We start from the raw sequence: 20,881 nt of genomic DNA, 5'->3' as shown, positions 1-20,881 counted from the left end.
CTGTCGGTCTGTCCCCCCATCTGTCACCTCCTCTTTCTGTCCCCCCTCTGTCAAACGCTCGCCTGTCGGTCACACACCCGTATCTTTCCCCCCTCCGTCGGTTCCCCCCCCTCAGTTTGTTCCCCCTCTTTATCGGTCGCCCCCTCTATCCCCCCGACTGTTCCCCTCCTCTCAAATCCCGCTTTCTGTCCCCATCCATTTCTGTGCCTCCCCTCTCTATCCCTCCTCTCTGTCCCCACCCATTTCTGTCCCAACCCTCTCGATCCAGCCACCATCTCTGACCCTCCGCCCACACCTTCTCTGTCTACCCTCCCCTCCCAGTCCCCTAGTCTGTACTCCCCTATCCGCAGGGAAAATATCTTGTCTATTTATTCTATCCATGACCGGCCTGATTTTAAACATCTCTTTCAGGTCACTGTTCAGCCTCTGACGCTCCAGGGAAAACAGCCTATCCAACCCTGGCAACATCCTGTACTTCTTTTCGGGCCCCTTTCATGTTTTAGAATATCAGTCTGATCGGGAGCAGACAAGAATTGCATGGAATATTACAAAAGTTGCCGAATCAATGTCCTGTACAGCCACAATACAACCTCCCAACCCTTACACTCAATGCTCTGACCAGTAAAGACAAGCAGACCAACTGCTGCCTTCACTATCCTATCTACTTGCTACTCTACTTTCAAGGAATTATGAACCTGCACTCCAAGGACTCTTTGTTTAGCAGCACTCCCCAGGAACTTACTATTAACTGGATAGGTCCTGCTAAAGTTTGCTTTTCCAAAATGCAGCAGCTCGCATTTTTCTAAACTGAACTCTTCAGTTCATTCACCTATCTGATCCAGATCCTCTTGTACTCTGAGGTAATCTTTTTCACTGTCTACTCCACCTCCCATTTTGGTGTCATCTGCAAACTTACTTACAATACCTCTTATGTTCATCTCCAAATCATGGATATAAATGGCGAAAAGTTGTAGATCCAGCACCGATCCTTGTGACACTCCACTGGTCACAGGCCTCCAGCCTGAAAAGCACCCTCTGCTTCTAAGTTCGGGCCAGTTTTGTACTCCATGTGATCTAACCTTGCTGATCAGTCTCCCATGAGGAACCTTGTCAAACACATTACTGAAGTCCATGTAGATCATGTCCATGCTCTAACCTCAGCAATCCTCTTTGTTACTTCTTCAAAAAGAAAACGGAGTTAAATTCATGAGATATGATTTCCCATGCACAAAGCTATCATTAGTATCCAATATTTAACTCTGTAGATCGGGGTCTGCGTTGCCCAGTAAAAGGTGTTGATATTCTGAATGAAGTTCAAGTACGCCAGCATTTTGTCAGTGAGTCTGTATTGAGTCTTGCTAATGTCACCAACACAGGTGAGTTCCTTTTGAAAGTTAGTCCCTGTGTCCCTTGCCCACCAAGAAAGAGTATAAATGTCCTTACCTCTGGACTAGGAGGATCGGGCTCAGAGTTGAGTAACAGCATCTTTGAAGAGGTTGATTAGTAAACCTGCCCAAGCCATGCTGTCTCCCTGCTGTCCCTGCCTGAGCCTCCAAACAGAATCTTCCTGTAGTTTCTCTCCTGTCAGACTCTCCCATTGCTCAGTTTGTAAAGGATCCCCTCCTGCTGCTGCACTGATCCTGTCCCTCACTGACCTGTCCATCCCCCAGTGTCCTCCACATTCATTCATTGTTCACAATCCCATTGTCCCAGTCCTCCAGCCAAGCCACCTCCACCCTATAGAGACGGCTCAGTGGTTAGCACTGCTGCCTCACAGCACCAGGTACCCGGGTTCGATTCTGGCCATGGGCGAAGTCTGTGTGGAGTTTGCGCATTCTCCCTGTGTCTGAGCGGGTTTCCTCCCACAATCCAAAGATGTGCAGGGCAGGTGAATTGGCCATTCTAAATTGCCCATAGTATTAGTTACATTAGTGGGGGGGAGGGGGGCATGGGTCTGTGTAAGTTACTGTTTGCAGGGTCAGTATGGACTTGTTTGGACGAAGGGCCTGTTTCTATACTGTAGGGATTCTGATATATTGGGCAGTAGCTGCTGTCAATCAACCAGACTCCTGTATAATTGGGAGCACGTGCTGTCGGAGGGGAGACCAGTGCATGGGTGCAGTGCTGGCAACTGTAGGAGTATGCGCAGTATCGGTCAGTGCCTGGGAAGGAGGCTGTGGGTGTGAGGGATTAATCTATCATTAGCAGCTTCATCCCTCTGGGAGCAGGACCCAGGGGAATGGCCCCTTTCTTGCTACCCTGACATGTGATCAGACTATCAGTGGTGCAGCATTTTGCAGAAAGTTATCAAAACTCTTTTGTGAAGACTCAGGGTTGTTTCGGAAAGGGACAAGAATGGGCCTGCAATTAGAATTCTAATTTGGCTCATTTTAGTAAGATGGGTCATGGCCACAATGTGCAGGAAGCAGTGTATGCAGGATAGTTCTCATCAGGAGCTGGGAAACTGAATTCGATGAGAGAGTGTGTGAGAACCGGGTGTGGAGGAAAGGAGTGAGGGGATTGGTTTGGATTTTAGTTCACAGAAGAGAGAAATTGTGAGACTGAGGCTTAAAGCTTTGGGGGAACAAGGAAACTACAGTTTGATACTACAATTGTCTTATGAATTTCCATCCTGTATTAACAGTGGTAACTTGGGTGCTATGTTGTTTGGTACTGAAAGGGTGGATTTGCAAATGTGAAATTCAAATTGAACTTCATGTTCAGATGTGATAGTTACTTGATCCGTGCCGATCTGAATATCATTGGCCTTTTCATCTGGAAGGAAAGGTGTGCATTCTGTCCGTGAGCGAATATTTCAAATCTCAGTGTGACTGCAAAAGTACTGAGACACAGCCAAGTCCATGTCAGCATGGTGACTGGGGAGAGAGGTTTCATTTGTTTTTGAAATTCTGAAAAATCATGGCACATTTCCCACGAACAATTAAGCCACAACTTTGCTTTGTCGAAGGACAAGTCTTTTATTAACCATGCAACCAGAAAGACACAAGGATACCTGCACCATGGGAAACACTATGAAAACGGGATTGTTGTAAAGGAGTTCATTCTCGATCATGGATTGTAATCCATTGCCATTGTCACGTCGGTTCCAGCGCTGTGGGGAAATACTGGAAATATGATGAATGTAATGTAGATTTCAGTTATTAAACTGTAAAATGTGCAGAACAATTTACAAGGATGTTGCCAGGGCTCAGGGGTCTGAGTTATAGAGAGAGGTTAGACAAGTGAGGACTTGATGTTTAGGGCAGAGGAAACGGAGGGGTTTCTTTGCTAGAAGTGTATAAGACCATGAGAGGCCTGGATAAGGTGAATGCACTCAGTCTTTTTCCCAGGAACTCAAGGATTGGACGGCTTGATTGCATCAGTTTAAGGTTAGAGGAGAAAGAATAAAAGGGAAGCTGAGGGGCAACTGTTTTACACAGAGGGTGGTATGTATATGGAATGAGCTGCCAGTGGAAGTGGTTCAGGCAGGAACACTCCCAACAGATAAAAGACATTTGGACAAATACATGGATAGGAAGGGGTCAGAAGCAAATGGGTCAAGTGCAGGGAATTGGGGCTAGCGTGGATGGACATTCTGGTCTGCATGGGCCAGTGTGGGCCAAAGGGCCTGTCTCTGCTGTAGGATTCTAAAACTCTAAGTGCATTTGCTATTTCTCCCACTAACTCTGTTGGTATCCTGGGATGTATTCCATCAGGGCAATGAGACTTGTGTACCTTTAGCTCCATTAGCTTGCCCAGTTCTAACTCTTTCACGATAATGGTTATTATCTAGGTCCTCACCTTCTTTAGTCTCCTTATCAATTACTGCCATGTTCTTCGTATCCTCCACGGTGAAGACCTACTGCTGTGCACTCATATTCCTGAACCCTGCTGGATAGGAATAACTAGGCACAGAACTCTGAGTGGTCTTCTTTGAGTCTTTATTGATGAGACATGGCAGTTACCTGGATAATGTACATGCAGAACACCTCCAGGCAGCATCAGGTAACTCCCCGCCTGTCCGATGTGCCACTCCCATTCTTATACCTTTGTGGTTTGGGACATTGAATAGAGACTGTCTCTCAGTATTATCTCCATGGCAACGGTCAGTTAGAAAGTCTAGTTCAGTTCAGCATTTTGTGGTTAAAGGACACACCCCTCCCCCACGCCCCCGTGGCTCCCTCAAGTATCTGACAGATGCTTCAGTTTCAGTGGGTTATCTATCAGAATTCTGATGTGGAGGAGCCGGTGGTGGGGTGGACAAAGTTGTAAATCACACAACAGGTTATTATCCAACAGGTTTATTTGGCAGTACAAGCTTTTGGGGTGTGCTGTGATTTTTCACTTGATCAGGATTATCTCTATGGTAACAGTTAAATGCCTCAACAATTACAGAGGCCATATGTTCCCCACACAATAAGTTCCCCTCAAACAGTGTAAACAGCTATTCTGGCCCTGTGGGATAGCTACTTATCACTTTTCTCCCCCAATCCCATCTTGTTTTCTGTTGATCTTTAATTTTTTTTTCTAATCTCCTAGTTTCTCCTTGGCTTTTGCCAATTTGTATGTTTTCTATTTCAATTTGATAGACTACCTTATTTCCTGAGCCACCCATGGCAGATTATTCCTTTTTCCTACAGTCCTTCCTTTTCCCTGATATATACTTTTGCTGAGCACTTCGAAAAATTGCTTTGGTATTCCCCCAATGTGCGTTAACGTTCCCACCATAAAGTCTTTGTTTTCAGTTTATATTAGCCAACTTCTGCCTCATCCTATTGTAGTCTCCTTTGTTTAAGCACAGGATCTTGGGATTGGATCTAATCTTCCAGTTTTCCATCTGTGTTCTAAATTCAACCAGACTGATCAGAAGTCTTTTATTAGATTACGAGGTGAGACGATGTTTCCTGGGTGTTTTGGTTTTCATTGTCAGTGACCTTGGCTTTGTAATAAAGTGCCGGATAGATATTCACAACAGAGTATTCTGGACGCTGTGAATGTACGACACAATCTAAAACCATAAATCAGTCTCCCCTCATATTGAAATTGCAAAATCATTATCTCCAACATCTGTATCTCTTCATTAAATTGACTCATTGTCCTGGCATCCACCGCATTTTGAATAGGGAATTCCACAGATTCACAACACATCGAGACAAGTACATTCTTCCTCATGAGAATAGAATAGAGTCCCTATAGTGCAGAAACAGGGTATTCATCCATCGAGTCCACACCAACCTATGATGAGCATCCCATTCAGACCCACTCATTCCTGTAACATTGCATTTCCCATGGCTAATTGTCTAACCGGCACGTGCATGGACACTATCAGCAATTTAGCATGGGAAATCCATCTAACCTGCAAATCTTTACACTGTGTGAGGAAACTGGAGAACTGCACGAAACCATGCAAACATGGGGAGAATGTGTAAACTCCACACAGTCGCCTAAGGTCCCTGACACTGTGAGGCAGCAGTGCTAGCCACTGAGCCACCTCTGCTTAAAACCTACTGTGCCTTATTAACCTCCCTATCCCCCAATTGGCTGAATCTATGTTCCTTACATCAGAAATCAGGTTGTTTAAGTGGATGTCTCAGTAAATTCCAGTGACGGCCCAAATGTCCCATGTGTCTGAATGGGAATCCAATGCACAACATTCTCCACCCCACACTTTTCATTCACGTTCCAGAGACAGAGCTCCAGTGGCTGCATGGGGACTGCAACTCCCAAATTCCGAGGCAGGGACCGCACGTCTGTGGGGAAACCCGGCACTGCACACGTACAAAATGTTGGTGGGTTTTGGAGCGTGTGCTTTGGGGTAACTAGTGGAAAGTATTTCACACTGTGATTGTCTGGAGGAGGAACGTAGTTGCTTGTATTGATCTGTTAGAGGGTCAAAGTGTCACCACACCCACATGGGACCAAGTTCCATTCCCAACTTGTCATAACACTGGAATCGACCAATGAGAAACAAAGAAGGATGTGACCCATTCTCCCAGACTGAAGGTTCCTCTTCTGTCCAGGATCTGTCACCTCCCTGTCTGTTTCCATTTGTCTCATTCTGCTGTTACATTATTGACTTGCAGCCACTGAAGGGAAAGGAAGTGAGCCCAGAAAGGGTGCAGAATCGAACCAGGGACGGGAAGTGGTGGCATGGAGCTGTTTATCAGTAACTCTATGAGAATGGAAAGGGTGTACATTAGGGGTAGCAGAGTCAGAATGGTGGGAGAGAGTAAGTGGGCTGGGGAAGTTTTTGGGGAAGAAAGGGGGAAAAGATATCCCAGCAAAACTAGAATTGTCTGCTCTGAATTTCTAATCTGTACATATTCATTTATACTGGGTGCTAGATGGTGAAGATTTACGGACCAAAATCTCAAAATCATGTGCAGATCGTGATTAAATTAACAACATTTGAAGAACCAAAGATGGAGAATCACTCGTATAAAATCCTGCACCACTCTCCCTCCCAAAATTGTCGGTCTATCTGCACCAAATGGACTGTGAATGGTTCAAGACAGCAGCTCAGTACCATCTTCTCAAGGGTAACTAGAGATGGGGAATAAATGCTGACTGAGCCAGTGATGCCCATATCCTGGAAACGGTTTCTATCTCGAGTTGCTGAAACCCAATTGATGTTACTGTACGATGACGAGGGACGCTGAGTGCATCCTCCAGGAGGCAGCACCATCACATTACCCCTGCCTATACCTACACAGTTACACAGAAACGCCACTGGAACAAAAGGCAGTGAAGCCGAAGGAGGACTTAGATATAGCTCTTTGAGGTAGTCATGAAAGGGGATTCGAACACCGCACGAACAGGAGACTGAGCTAGATGGTCAGCTGTTTCCCATCGAATGGTGGAGCAGGATTGAAAGGCCGAATGGCCTCCTGCTGCTATCTCCCAGGTATGTATATAGCCATGGAGCCCGGGTAGGAAGAAGTAGGCAGGGCAGGGATTCTGCAGGCGAATGCACTTCCACATCAGTTTTCAGTGAGGGATGATTTGATGGATTTATTTAACATTTGTCTTTAACACAAGGTTTGTGAATTTGCTTTTAAAATATTGTAGCTATTTATTCCACAATAAATAAAACTAAAAGAAAATAAATGAAACTATCTGAATATAACAGTTTTTAAAAATTTCAAACGCCCTGTAAAACAAAATCCTGTCTATTCCCGGACACCATCACTTTCCAGTTACTCTCACTCCAGGGAAATATTCCCTCCCTGTCTGAACCTTTGGTTTGATTTAACTGCTTTTCAGTTCTCCTTCTTTGAGCTGTGAAGTGTTCTTTTTCCCCCCATTTCTCCTTCCCAGAAGTGTTATCACAGCAACCTTCCCACCATCAAAATCATCATTACACCATATTGGCTTTTGTAAATATACAATCACCAGCAGTAAACCACCCGTGTAAACAATTGAATATTTACAAACAAAGCCCATTATGGGCAAAGCAAACCATTACAAATGACAGAGTGGGAAGGGACCAAATCAAAGTAGAGTTAGGGGTGAGGGGGCAGCAGTGGAGATAAAGCACGGTATCCCCTGGGATGCCTACCTCTATTTAAAGGCATCGAGAGCATTGATACATACCACATGCTCCTTCGCCAAGGACACCCTGCAGTATAGCCCTTATCCTCAATCATAGAATAGAATCCCGACAGTGTGGCAGGAGAGCATTGGCCCATGAAACCCCACCAACCATCCAAAGAGCATCCCACCTGGAGCACTCCATCCCTGTAACACTGCATTTCCCCATGGCTGATCCACCGAGTCTGCACAATCCTGGACACTGTGGACAATTTTGCACAACTGATCCACCTAACCCACAAATCTTTGACCTGTGGAAGGAAACCAGAGCACCTGGAGGGGACCCACACTATCATGGGGAGAATGTGGGAACTCCACACAGGCTGTTGACCAAGGCTGGACTCCAACAATCACAACTTAAATCAAAACAGATTATCCCTGCTCACTGTCACGTTGCTACTTGTGGAGACTTACTGCCCAGAGAGACATCCTGAGATTCATAAAGAGACAATATAAATTCAGTCAACTCCAGCCGAGTTAATGTGATTAACAGCAACATCAATACTCCAGCAGTGCCATCAGACCTCGTACCTACTCTATTATTTACGATTTTTAACCCATGGGAAGTTTGTTACCAGCTTCGATGACAGCCATAATGATCCGACCACTTTGACGGAGCCAGTGCAAGTCAGTTCTAATAGTTATCAATAGATTGTATCTAAACAGGATGCCCCACAACAGGAAGTGCTCTGACACTCAATGCCCGTAAGTCAAGGTCATTGTCCTAAAACCACTCACGTCTGGCAATACCATTGAAGATATTTTATACAGTAACCTTTCAGTCTCAATTGCCAGTTCCAGTCCATGAAGCAGCCAGTAACATGCCCTGGCAGGAGAGATTGAGGAGCTTGAAGCTGTCTTCTCTGGAGTATCTAAACATGAAACACTTCAAATGAACAAAAACCTTCAAGAGCTCGAGAAGACAGATACAGGGAGGTTGTGCTCACTGGCTGGAGTGCCTGGAATAAAATAAGCACTATCTACGGTATCTTTACCCAGCATCCCCTTTAGCTGCATAAATGTTTAAGATTTATTTGCTGCTCTAATTCCACTCCCTTGATCAATCCCACTTTTAACTACTGTAATGTTGATGACTATGCAAATGTATAAAATATAATTTAATCCATCCCAAAACCTATGTCTCACTTGTGCTCACCGAGACACTCATGCAATCTGACCTCTTTATAAACTCTGCCCAGATATTTCCTTCGAGGGCTCAGAATGAAATATTCACAGAATTGTTACTGCACGAAAGGAGGCTGATTGGCTGATCAGCTCTCCAAAGGATCACCTCACCGAATGCTATTCTTCTGCCTTTACCCCATAAACCTTCCCATTCGTCCTCTTCCAATAACACTGGCGAGTTCACAACTAACCACAGCGATCAGATTTGTTTTGTTTGTTCATGAGATCACAGCATCACTTGCTGGGGCATTTGCCATCCATTCTAACTGCTCAAGAGATCGTTCAGAATCAACCCCATTATTCAGTGTCTTCACATGTCGGCTGGACAAGGTCAGAATTAATACAGTTTCCCAGACCCAATGACACGAAGAATTGATTTCTGGCCTATTATCTTATTTCTGAAATGATAATGAATAATGTTTGCAGTTGATTTAAAAGTGAAAGACCAAAATGGGTTTTATTCTGATTGAGCACGTCCTCCTGTTTTATCAGTTGTTATTGACAGTCTCATTCCCCTCGCACCAGAACCTGTTCCAGAGAGTGTTACAGAAAAGGCAGAAAGGTCAGCTGCAGCTGGTCACCTGACCGGTCACTGGACCCAACGGTTCACTCTCCACAGATGCTGCCAGATCTGCTGAATTTTTTCAGCAATGTCTCTTTTCGTTCCTGATTTCCCAGCATTTGCAGATGTTAGATTTTTCAATATTGATCTTGTCTGTTGCAGAGGAGTTTATTGATGAGTTTGGAGAGGTTTGAACACTGCAAGTTAGGCCACAAATCAGCCATGATCCATTGAATGGCAAAGCAGGGTTGAGGGGCTGAATGGCCGCTTCCTGTTCCAATGAAAGTTGTCCATCTGCAGCTTGTGGCAAGATTTCCCCTCACTGCTCACTTCACCTCCATGTCAAACACACTGTTACTGACTGAACAAACCTCCTGTGTTTGAACTAAACCTGCTAATGTTCAGTGGCTCCCTGTCTTGCCACCCGGGTTTAACTCTCATCATGGAATTCTCTCTCGTATTACTGCGGGAATGCCCACAAAGGACTCAGCCTGGAGTCTGTATCCCCTGGGATCTGTATCCCCTGGGATCCACAAAACCCGTTTATTTCCTCCTTCCTCTCTCATTCTGTCTATTGAATTCTCGGTTTCAATCCATTCTCCTGTCATGCTCTTCAACATGCCCATGTGTGTGGACTAGAGGCAGCTGGGATTTAATGAAGGGAAGTCGGGGTTAGGCGGAAGCACGAGGAGAGGCGACAGCAAAGACAGTTCTCATTGTAACGGCAGAGTTTCTCCGTGATCCAGTGAGTGGTGAGGCACCTGAGATTGTGGGGGAGGCAGATTCAATCGGGGATTTGGGAAAACACTCAGACATTGACCTGTCCATCTGATTGTTAACTCAGACAGATAGACAGAAAGAAAGATGCATATTTGGATAGCACCTTTGATGACCTGGGGCAATGAAACATGCTTCCAACCCAATGATTTCAATATCACTCTCTGAAAACACAGGCACAAAGCTTCCTACTTGTGACAGCTTGTCTCTCAGTCTCCTCTTTTTCTTAAGAAAAGAGTTTTAAGCTGTTTAGCCTTTCCTGGTCATTACAACCTCTGTGTTCCGATAAGGTTTGTGACTGAACCTTTATTTTCCTGTCCATTGTGAGTTATGTCAACAGCAGAAACAGGTCCTGATCTGTGAGGGGATTTGGTTGGAGTATTTGTATTTACAAATTCATTCTTATCCTCATGTACAGTGTGAAATTGCTGTAAAACAGAAGGAAAGGAGTGAGTGAGCACCCACAGAAACATAAAGGAAGCATGTGTACCTGAGCTGAATGAACCTGGCATGAGGAAAACGTGACGACAATCAAACCTAGTTAGAGTCACAGAATCCCATGGGTGCAGAACGAGGCAATTCGGCCCATAGAGTCTGCAATGACCTGCTCTCCCACCCTACCCACATAAACCCACATTAGCCATGGTTAACCCAAACTACCTAACTTGCACACCACCGCCCATGTTATCATGGCCATTCCAGTAGTGCTGCACGTCTGTGGGAGGGTCACAAATTACATCCAAATGCTTGGGATTGTCGATGAAGGCTCACAAATACATTTCTCTGACGCAAGTGCTGTGTTTTAGAAAATAAAATCTGGGGGAAACTGCAACCAGAAAGATTTCCAATTATCTCTGAAGGAAGAGAATTCCAAACTCGAGCCATTGACCCAGGGGACACAGTGAAAGTTACAGAGATCTGGGAACCATCAGAAATGTAACAGGTTGTGAGAAAGGTGGAGTGCGACAAGGACAAAAAGTCAGTCTGTCACACGGGGAAGGCAGGAGAGATTAAACAGCAGGAATGATAGTCCCTCAAGGCCACGGGAATGGAGTTAGGGCTGGGAAAGAAACAACGATACAAAGTGTGCAGCTATCAAAGTTTTATATTATAAAAACAGATTATAACAACATAGAGGGCAGAGTTCACAGTCTGAAATTGTTGCTGTCATTGGTGAGTACAGAACGAAGTAAAGCCTGGGTAGTTCTATCACATCCAATACATGCAGGATGTGCCAAGTGGCCTTAATCTGTGCTGTACCTTGCTGATAAATTTATTCTGTCATTTGGAGCTCAGGTCTGATTATGTTCATAAATTCTCAAATTGAACTGGAGTTTAATATTCTGGAGAAATGTCAAATAAATCATAATGATCCTATTATGTAGACCTTCATCCTTGGCCCTGCATGTTCCAGCATTTCAGTTACATTCATGTCCTTTTATACTAATGTGATGCGTGTTACTGCCTCTACCACCCCATCAGTGAGTTTCTGTTCCCCACCATCTCTGAGTGAAATACATTCTCCCCTCCCCTTCTTTCTGAGAATTAGCTACAATCTAAAACCTCCAGTTATTGATCCATCTGTTAATGGATAGCTCCTTCCTATCCACTCGATCTGGATTCCTCAGCATCTTATCACTTCAATAAAAGCTCAGCTCATCCTCCTTGGAAATCATCCCCAGCCTGTTCAGCCTTCTTCAGAGCAGAAATTCTCCAATTGGAGAAACATTCTGATCAATCCTCTCTGGTGAGAACACATCACCCTGGACTGTGGGGAACAGAATTGAGTGCAGTGTGTTGGCCGTGTTGCTGACCTCTGTGTTCTTGTGGTTGTTGCTGACACAAGAAGTGTCCTGGTTTTCCCACATGGAACAGGATGTGCACTCCATGGGACTGGGATTCCCCACCATGTGTCTGACATTCTTGCTGGTTATTATATTGAAAAGAACTGTCCTCAGAACTCCAGCTGTGCTCTGACTTCATTCACAACTGGATGTGGCTGGACTGCAGATCTTAGATCTGTTCTGTTGTTTCCCGGATTGCTTCACTCTGTCTATCACTTGCTGCTTATGCTGTTTGGAACACAAGTAGTCTTCTTTGGTAACTTCATCAGGTTAACACCTCATGTTTAGGTATTCATGCTGCTGTTACTGGCATGCCCTCCTGAATTCTCTCAGTTGAAGGAGGGCTGATCCTGTGGTTTGATGGTAAGAGGTAAGTTGGGGGCATGCTGGGCCGTGATTCTGTAAGCTTTGTTGGAGTACAACTCTACTGTTGTTGTTGGAAGGAAAGTGCTAAACTCTTACACTCTAGGCCCTTTACAAGAAGCTATATGCAGTATCATGAACACTGATAGGCCAAGACAGGAAATACGAGCAACACTGTACAATGATGCAGGATCACAACTGCAGCAAGGGGAGTTTCAGAGCCACGTGACATAGGAGTAGGAAAGAAGCAGCTGATCAGATTGTCTCCTTCATAGTCATAAAGATACTCTATGAGATTATTGTACTGTTGGGGGTGAGGATGGAGGAGGTTGGGGAGATGGAGAGTCCTTCTACAGAAACTAATCTGCCTGAGAGTAATGGGATCGGCTTGATTGCCATGAATTTAACAGAAAGCTAACGGAAACTGTTTTTAATCCCCAAAAGATAACAAGACTGATTGGTTTCCAATCATCATCAGAAACAAACCCCAGAATACATGGTTCAGAGATGGATGTCAATAGCCAATCAACATCCAACTCCTGCAATCATTCAGCAAACTTACGCATGATTAACTAGTCTTGATGACCCAGAAAATCACTGTTCACTCTGTGCAGATGGACAGCGATGTGGGGAAGTACTGACCGAGTGGTATTGTCACTCGACAGTTAATCCAAAGCCCCCGATAACGTTCTAGAGACCTGAGTTCAAAGCCTGCTGCAGCAGATGGGGGAATTTGAATTCAATAAAAATAAGCTCTGGAATTTAAGTGTCTAATGATGACCATTAACCGATTTTCAGAAAAAACCCATCTGGTTCACTAACGCCCTTTCAGGAAGGAAGCTGCCATCCCTTACCTGGTCTGACCTACATTGTGACTTCAGACCCACAGCAATGTGGTTGACTCTTACCTGCCCTCTGGGCAATTAGGGATGGGCAGTAAATGCTGCTGGGCCAGTGACACCCTCATCCTGTGAATGAATAAAGGAAAATAAAAGTCTCTACCCAGTGTGAATCGGGATATGTTCAACGATGGTGAGAACAAATTCCAAAACTAAGTTCTCCACATACGTAACTTTATTAACATTATAACTGCCAAAACCATTGTTCATTCCTTGGTGTGAACAAGAGAAAAAAAATCCTTCAACTGTGGCTATCAGTAAATTGACTGGTGTCCCAGCAGGATGGATGCCTGAGTGAATCCCTCCCCCCACCCCCTCCACCCCCCCCACACACACACACACACACACACACAGAGCAGGTGACAGCTTCTCCCCAGTCCGACTGGTTTGGCCCGTTTCCAGGTGGGATAGGTAAAGAATTCCCTTCTGACATTCCCCATATTTCCCCAGCTTCTCCCTGGTGTGGCTGCACTGGTGTTTTGCCATTTCAGATAAATGCTGGCAGACAGTTACACACACCGTGTAGGTGTGTTACTGCCCAGTCTGAATGCTGCTATTTCTTGTTGAAAACCTTTTGATAATTAGGTTCCAATAAACCATACAACCCAATTATTTCTTAGCCACCGTGGGACCCTCCTCCCCACATTCCTGATGATGGATTTATGCCTGAAACGTCGATTCTCCTGCTCCTCACATGCTGCCTGACTTGCTGTGCTTTTCCAGCACCACACTTTTTGACACTGATAAACAGAGTGACTGTCAGAGCTGGATGTGGTTTTGTCTGAATCCTTTGACACAGCCCTTCCCAGGATTGGGACAGTCCAAGGCATGTCTCTATGAAACGGGAAGGGTTTGTAAATCCCAAACAGACATTGTGCAGTCACTCCGTGTACCAGGATATGGATATCACTGCCCTGCTGTATGTGGAAGGAACATAGTTTATTTCCTCAGTCTGTCAGAAAGCATTTCATGTATTGGTGTGGGTCGAAATGTTCGGAGATAATAACAATCCTGGTTAGACCACCCTGGAGCAGGTGTTCAGTTCTTTGTAACCTAACTGGGGACCCCCCCCCAACAACCCAGCATAAAGCAATAAACATCATCTCCTGCTGTGGAAAGACAGCCTGTGTTGGTCTGAGTAGGCACACTGAGCAGATTTATCTCAAGGATAATTTAATTCCTGAAGGCAAGTGACCAGAGCAAGTTAAGCAAGTACAAATAAAATGCATTGTACCACAGAAAGGGACCCATCAAATCCAAGCTGGCTCTCTGTAGCACAGTCCCATATTCTCATTCTCCATATGTCCCCTACACTCTACAAGTTTATTTCCCTCAGATCTTGGTTTTATCAATCATTGCACCACCATAATAGGCAGCATATTGTGCATATTTCTAGCCAATACAGTCAGCAGAAAAACTTGCTCATCTCCCGCTGTCTCAAAACCTTACATCTGATCTTAATTCTTGTGCCATCTGAATATCATTGGCCTTTTCATGTGGAAGGAAGGGTGTGCATTCCATCTGTGGATCAATATTTCAAATGTCAGTGTGACTGGAAAAAGTTCTCGGTGGTTTGTGGCTTTGAATGGTGGCTGTCTATCAGGATTATCTCCATGACAATAGCACCTCATGCATCAATGAATTTAATACACGCCGTGATGTCAAAAACTTCTTCCGCCACCTCCGAGCTCACTTTTCCAATCAGAACTCCCGCCCACCTTCCGAGGACTCCTTTGCTGGCCTCCAACAAAATCCATCCACCTGGACACCATGTGCTGGCCTATGACCTAGTCTAGATATCTTCATTGCCATCTGCCGCTGAAACATTAACTGCCTCAACCTGTCTACCACCTTCCCCACTCCAAACTCTCACCCTCACAACTCTCACCCTTCACACTCTCTGCTCCAATCCAAACCTCACCATCAAACCAGCAGATACAGGGGGTGCAGTGTTAGTTTGTCGCACTGACCTCTACACTACTGAAGCCAGATGCCAACTCGAAGACACCTGCTCCTACCTCCCCCTCGACCATGACCCATCCCCCATCACCAAACCGTCATCTCCCAGAACATAGAGAACCTTATCAGCTCAAGAGATCTTCCACCCACAGCTTCTAACCTCATAGTCCGGGAACCCCGCACTGCCAGATTCTACCTCCTTCCCAAGATCCACAAGCCTGACCACCATGGCCGAACCATTGTCTCAGCATGCTCTTACCCCACCGAACTCATCTCCACCTACCTTGACACTGTACTACCCCCCCAGTCCAGGAACTCCCCACATATATTCGAGACACCGCCCATGCCCTTTACCTCCTCCAAAATTTCCGTTTCCCCAGCCCCCAATGACTCATCTTCACCATGGATATTCAATCCATCTACACCGCCATCCACCATGACCAGGGCCTCCAAGCCCTCCGTTTCTTCCTCTCCCGACGTCCCCAACAGTACCCTTCCACTGACACTCATTCGGTTGGCTGAACTGGTCCTCACACTTCACAATTTCTCCTTCGAATCCTCCCACTTCCACCAGACCAAAGGGGTAGCCATAGGAGAACATATGGGCCCCAGCTATGCCTGACTCTTTGTTGGCTACGTAGAACAGTCCATCTTCCGTAATTACACCGGCATCACTCCCCACCTGTTCCTCCACTATATTGATGACTGCATTGGTGCCATCTCGAGATCCCATGAGGAGGTTGAGCTGTTCATCACCTTCACCAACACATTCCACCCCGACCTTAAATTCACCTGGACCATCTCTGAACCTCCCTCCCCTTCCTGCACCTCTCCATCTCCATTAATGACGACCGACTTGACACTCACAATTTTTAGAAACCCACCGACTCCCACAGCTACCTGGATTACACCTCTTCCCACCCTATCTCCAGCAAAAATGTCATCCCGTATTCCCAATTCCTCTGTCTCCGCCATATCTGCCCCCAGGAGGGCCAGTTCCACCACAGAACACACCAGATGGGCCTCCTTCTTTAGAGACCACAATTTCCCTTCCCACGTGGTTAAAGATGCCCTCTAACGATTCTCACCCACATCCCGCACCTCCGCCCTCACACCCCAATCCTCCAACCGTAACAAGGACAGAGGCCCCCTGGTGCTCATCTTCCACCCTACCAACCTTCGCAAAAACCATATCATCCGAAGACATTTGTGCCACCTCAAAATGGACCCCACCACCAGGGATATATTTCCCTCCCCATCCATTTCCACTTTCCGCAAAGACCGTTCCCTCCATGACTACTGATCAGGTCCACACCCCCAACAACCCACCCTCCCATCCTGACACCTTCCCCTGCCACCGCAGGAATTGCAAAACCTGCGCCCACACCACCCTCCTCACCACCATTCAAGGCCCCAAAGGAGCCTTCCACATCCATCAAAGTTTCACATGCACATCCACCAATATCATTTATTGTATCCGTTGCTCCCGATGTGGTCTCCTCTACATTTGGGAGACTGGATGCCTCCTAGCAGAGTGCTTTAGGCAACATCTCCGGGTCACCCACACTAATCAACCACACCGCCCTGTGGCCCAACATTTCAACTCCCCCTCCCACTCTGCCAAGGACATGGAGGTCCTGGGCCTCCTCCACCGCCACTCCCTCACCACCCGATGCCTGGAGGAAGAACGCCTCATTTTCCACCTCGGAACACTTCAATCCCATGGTATCAATGTGGATTTCACCAGTTTCCTCATTTCCCCTTCCCCCTCCTCACCCCAGCTCCAACCTTCCAGCTCAGCATTGCCCTCATGACCCGTCCTACCTGCCTATCTTCCTTTGCACCGATCCACTCCACCCTCCTCTCTGACCTATCACCTCCATCTCCACCCCCATTCACCTATTGTACTCTATGCTACTTTCTCCCCACCCCACCCCCTCTCATTTATCTCTCCACTCTGCAGGCACCCAGACTCTATTCCAGATGAAGAGCTTTTGCCCAAAACGTCGATTTTCCTGCTGCTCAGATGCTGCCTGATCTGCTGTGCTTATCCAGCACCACTCTAATCCAGACTCTGGTTTCCAGCATCTGCAGTCCTTGTTTTTACATAAGTCAGTTCAGCACTTTGTTGTCAAAACAACCCCACCCCCCCCCATAGCTCACCCAAGTACCTGACAAACTTCAATTTAAGTTAAAAATCACACAACACCAGGTTATAGTCTAACAGGTTAATTGGGAAGCACTAGCTTCCGGTATCCACCTGACAAAGGAGCAGTGCCCTGGAAGCTTGTGCTTCCTAATAAATCTATTGGACTGTAACCTGTTGTTGTGTGATTTTGTCCACCCTCATCACTATGACCTCCAAATCCTTTCCATGAATTAGGAATTCTAGTCACTGGCAGTGAATTTGGGAGGGGGGGGGGAGTAAGGGCTAGAGAACCAAGTTGGTGGGATCTGGTCCTCCAGCCAATGAGAGTGAATGAGGAGTGGGCCTGGAGGACTGAGCTGGTGGGGCCTGGTCCAGGCTTTGGTAGTGAATGTGTGGTGTGGTGGGAGGACTGAAGGGATGTGGCAGGTCCTCCATCCAATGGGAGCGAACGAGGATGGAGCTGGTCCTCGGGCCATTGGGAGTACATGAGGGGTGTGGTTGGTCTTCCAACCAATGTGATTGAATGGGTGGTCGGGGTTTTAATGACAATACAGGAGCTTTCATGAGGACTTCCTGCTCCAACCAGCCCCACACATTTCCAGTTTCATTCAGCTCCATTTCACAACATGACTTTGGGCTTTTGTATGTTCCCCCACATTCCTTTGATGATATTTTTGATATCTGATTAACAAACTGCATGGGATATTTACAGGGTTTAGGGGTTACTCCATCAGCAGTTTGCACCAGGAATCCCTCACAGCACCAGGAATCCCAGTTCGATTCCACCCACCATTGTCTGTGTGGAGTTTGCACATTCTCCCCGTGTCTGTGTGGGTTTCCTCCCGCAGTCCAAAGATGGGCAGGTTAGATGCATTAGTCAGGAGGAAATGCAGGGTTATGGGAAGAGGGTAGGGGGCTGTGTGTCTGTTTGGGATGTTATTCAATAGGTTGGTGCAAACCTTACGGGCCGAGTGACCTCCTTCTGCACATAGGGGATCGATGATTTGGTTTGTGTTTCCCAACTGCAAACCAAATAGCAGATTAGAATCTGACAGTCAGCTAGTTTATAGTAACCTGAATTTTGAACATGCAGGGAAAAATCATTGTTCCCATTGGGCAGAGACCGGTCACATGGACAATGATTCAGTGTTATCAGAACCAAAATACACTGACAAAGGTGGGAAATCCTGTAAACACGAGGAATATGGGAGAGACTTGTCTTCTTATCTGAACTGGGTATTCACTGACTTGTCACAGCCGAGAGTGACTTCACATTCCTCTGACTGCAGGAAAGGATGCACAATGTCGGACTGGGTTCAAACTGATCTCAACTCACTGCACAGCAGTTTTGTCACACTGGGAGAGAGCTGGGGAGTAACTGCCTGTGACATCAAGGCTGCACTGGATGGAGTATTGCATCAAGGAGCGAAATTGCAATCAGTGTCAATAGTTGGAGCCATCCTTAACACGAAGCTTGATAATTGTGGTTACTGGAGTCCAATCATCTCAGCCCTGCAACATCACTGCAGGGATCCCTCAGGATGGTGTCTTAGACCCAAACATCTTCAGCTGCTTCATCACTGAACTTGTCAACATCAGAAGGTTGGGGATGGGGACATTTTCTGATCATTGTACAATGCCCAGTACAATTTACTACTCTTCAGTCACCGAAATGGTCTATATCCACGTGGAGCAAGATCTTCACAAGATTCAACCTGGGACTGATTGCGCTTAATTGCCAGGCAATGTTCATCTACAACAGGAGAGAATCTAATAATCTCGCATTGACATTCAAGGGCATTGTCATCATTGCATCAACCACTGCCAACATCTTGTTGTTTTCATTATCCTTTAACCTGAACCAGACCAGCCATCTCAACTCTGTCATTACAAGGGGTCAGATGCTCGGAAATCTGCAGTGACTCCACAAAGCTTGATTGTGGAGATGCCAGGGCTGGTCAGGGCTGGACAATGTTAAAAGACACACGATAGAAGATTATAATCCAACAGGTTTATTTGAAATCACAAATTTCCATAGTGCTGTCCCTTCATCAGGTAAAGTGGATGGAAGCACACAGTCACAGGAAGTTTATGATTTCAAGCAAACATGTTCAATTACAACCTAACAGTTTTCCTCAGTGCCTTTGCACTATTCGCAAGACATGAGTCAGGAATGTGATGGAATATTTCCTAAATGAGTGCAGCTCCAAAACACTAAAGAAACTCAACTCCATCCAACACAAAGCAGACCCTATAATCTGAGTACATGAATCAAGATATTCACTCAGGGAATTAGACTGTTTCTTTACAGTAAACAATGTACGGATTAAGAGAGAGGAGGTAGGAGATTGCACTGGGTGCCAGCTGATGCAGACACAATGGTCAAATGGCTTCCTTATGCACTGCACAACATGTGAATCTTTCTCCATCAGCCACCTGCTACATTCACTTCACTCATCATTGATGGACAGTGGTAGTAGTTTGTATGAAAAACACGATGCATTGCAGCAACTTCCCCACACTCCTTCAAAAGCAATTCACGAAACTATAATCTCTGCCACCTGGAAGGACAATGGCAGCTGGACCATGGAGACATCATTCTCTGAGTTCCCTTCCAAGTTGCACAATATCCTGACTTGGATATCACTGCGTGAAAATCCTGGAATTGCTTCACAGCAATGTAGGTTTGTCTATACCTCAAGGATGACAGTAGTTTAAGAAGGCACCTCACTGTCACCTTGTCCAGGCCTTTAAGGATCGGCAATAAATGCTAGAGTAGGCAACAAAGCATGTCAAGAATGAATAAATAAAACAGGGTTTTTGTTCCTTCTCAGCTTAAAATCCTTCCTGAATTGGGACCATTGTTTTACAAATACATCAAAACCTGAACACAGGTCAAAAGCACAACACTTTGAAACAAGAATTCAAAAATGCAGAAATACCTAACAAGTGTTAGGTATTTATAGATTTATAAAAATATTTGCAAACATATTTAGAAATTTATAAATATATTTCTAAATATATTTATATTGAACCTTAGTTTCATTAGGATGGTGGGGAGTACACTAACCCACCACTTCATGTCTAAATCACGAAAGGGTTTTGTGATTTACATATGAAAGAAGTGAAACCATTTCTGTATTCTAACAGATGAAAGGCTTAACAGACAATCAATTTTTCAATGTATAATTTCAGTTACATCACACTGTAAATTTTTGCTATAAATTCTGTGTTACGATCGAGCCCTCCACTATCACTTGATGAAGGAGCGCCGCTCCGAAAGCTAGTGTGCTTCCAATTAAACCTTTTGGACTATAAACTGGTGTTGTGTGATTTTTAACTTTGTACACCGCAGTCCAACACCGGCATCTCCAAATCATAACCCATCCCTGCCTGTCTCTGTCAGGGCTTTAGTCAGACTAGCTTTCAGTGTCTGCTTCATTCCTTCTACTGTACCTGAGCTCTGGGGGTGGTATGGGGGATGGTATTTCTGTTCAGTATTAAACAGGACAAACAAAATAGCTGTTAAACTACGTTCCCTTGGTCAGAATCT

The 20,881-nt window shown here is 45.6% G+C and overlaps 1 long non-coding RNA gene across 1 annotated transcript in view; it reads left to right on the top strand.

The window, feature by feature from the left end:
- LOC122551871 (uncharacterized) overlaps positions 1-19,164 on the top strand; it is a 51,055-nt gene extending 31,891 nt beyond the window's left edge. The window contains exon 7 of the long non-coding RNA XR_015752262.1: positions 18,618-19,164. This is a non-coding gene — a long non-coding RNA (uncharacterized LOC122551871). The remainder of the gene's footprint in view (positions 1-18,617) is intronic.
- Positions 19,165-20,881: the final 1,717 nt, after the last annotated feature.

The sequence above is a fragment of the Chiloscyllium plagiosum genome, unplaced genomic scaffold, assembly GCF_037043375.1.
Source record: "Chiloscyllium plagiosum isolate Xiang-an unplaced genomic scaffold, Cpla_swu_hap1 HiC_scaffold_31, whole genome shotgun sequence".
Classification (NCBI taxonomy): domain Eukaryota; kingdom Metazoa; phylum Chordata; class Chondrichthyes; order Orectolobiformes; family Hemiscylliidae; genus Chiloscyllium; species Chiloscyllium plagiosum.
This window is presented reverse-complemented; position numbering and strand designations above follow the sequence as displayed.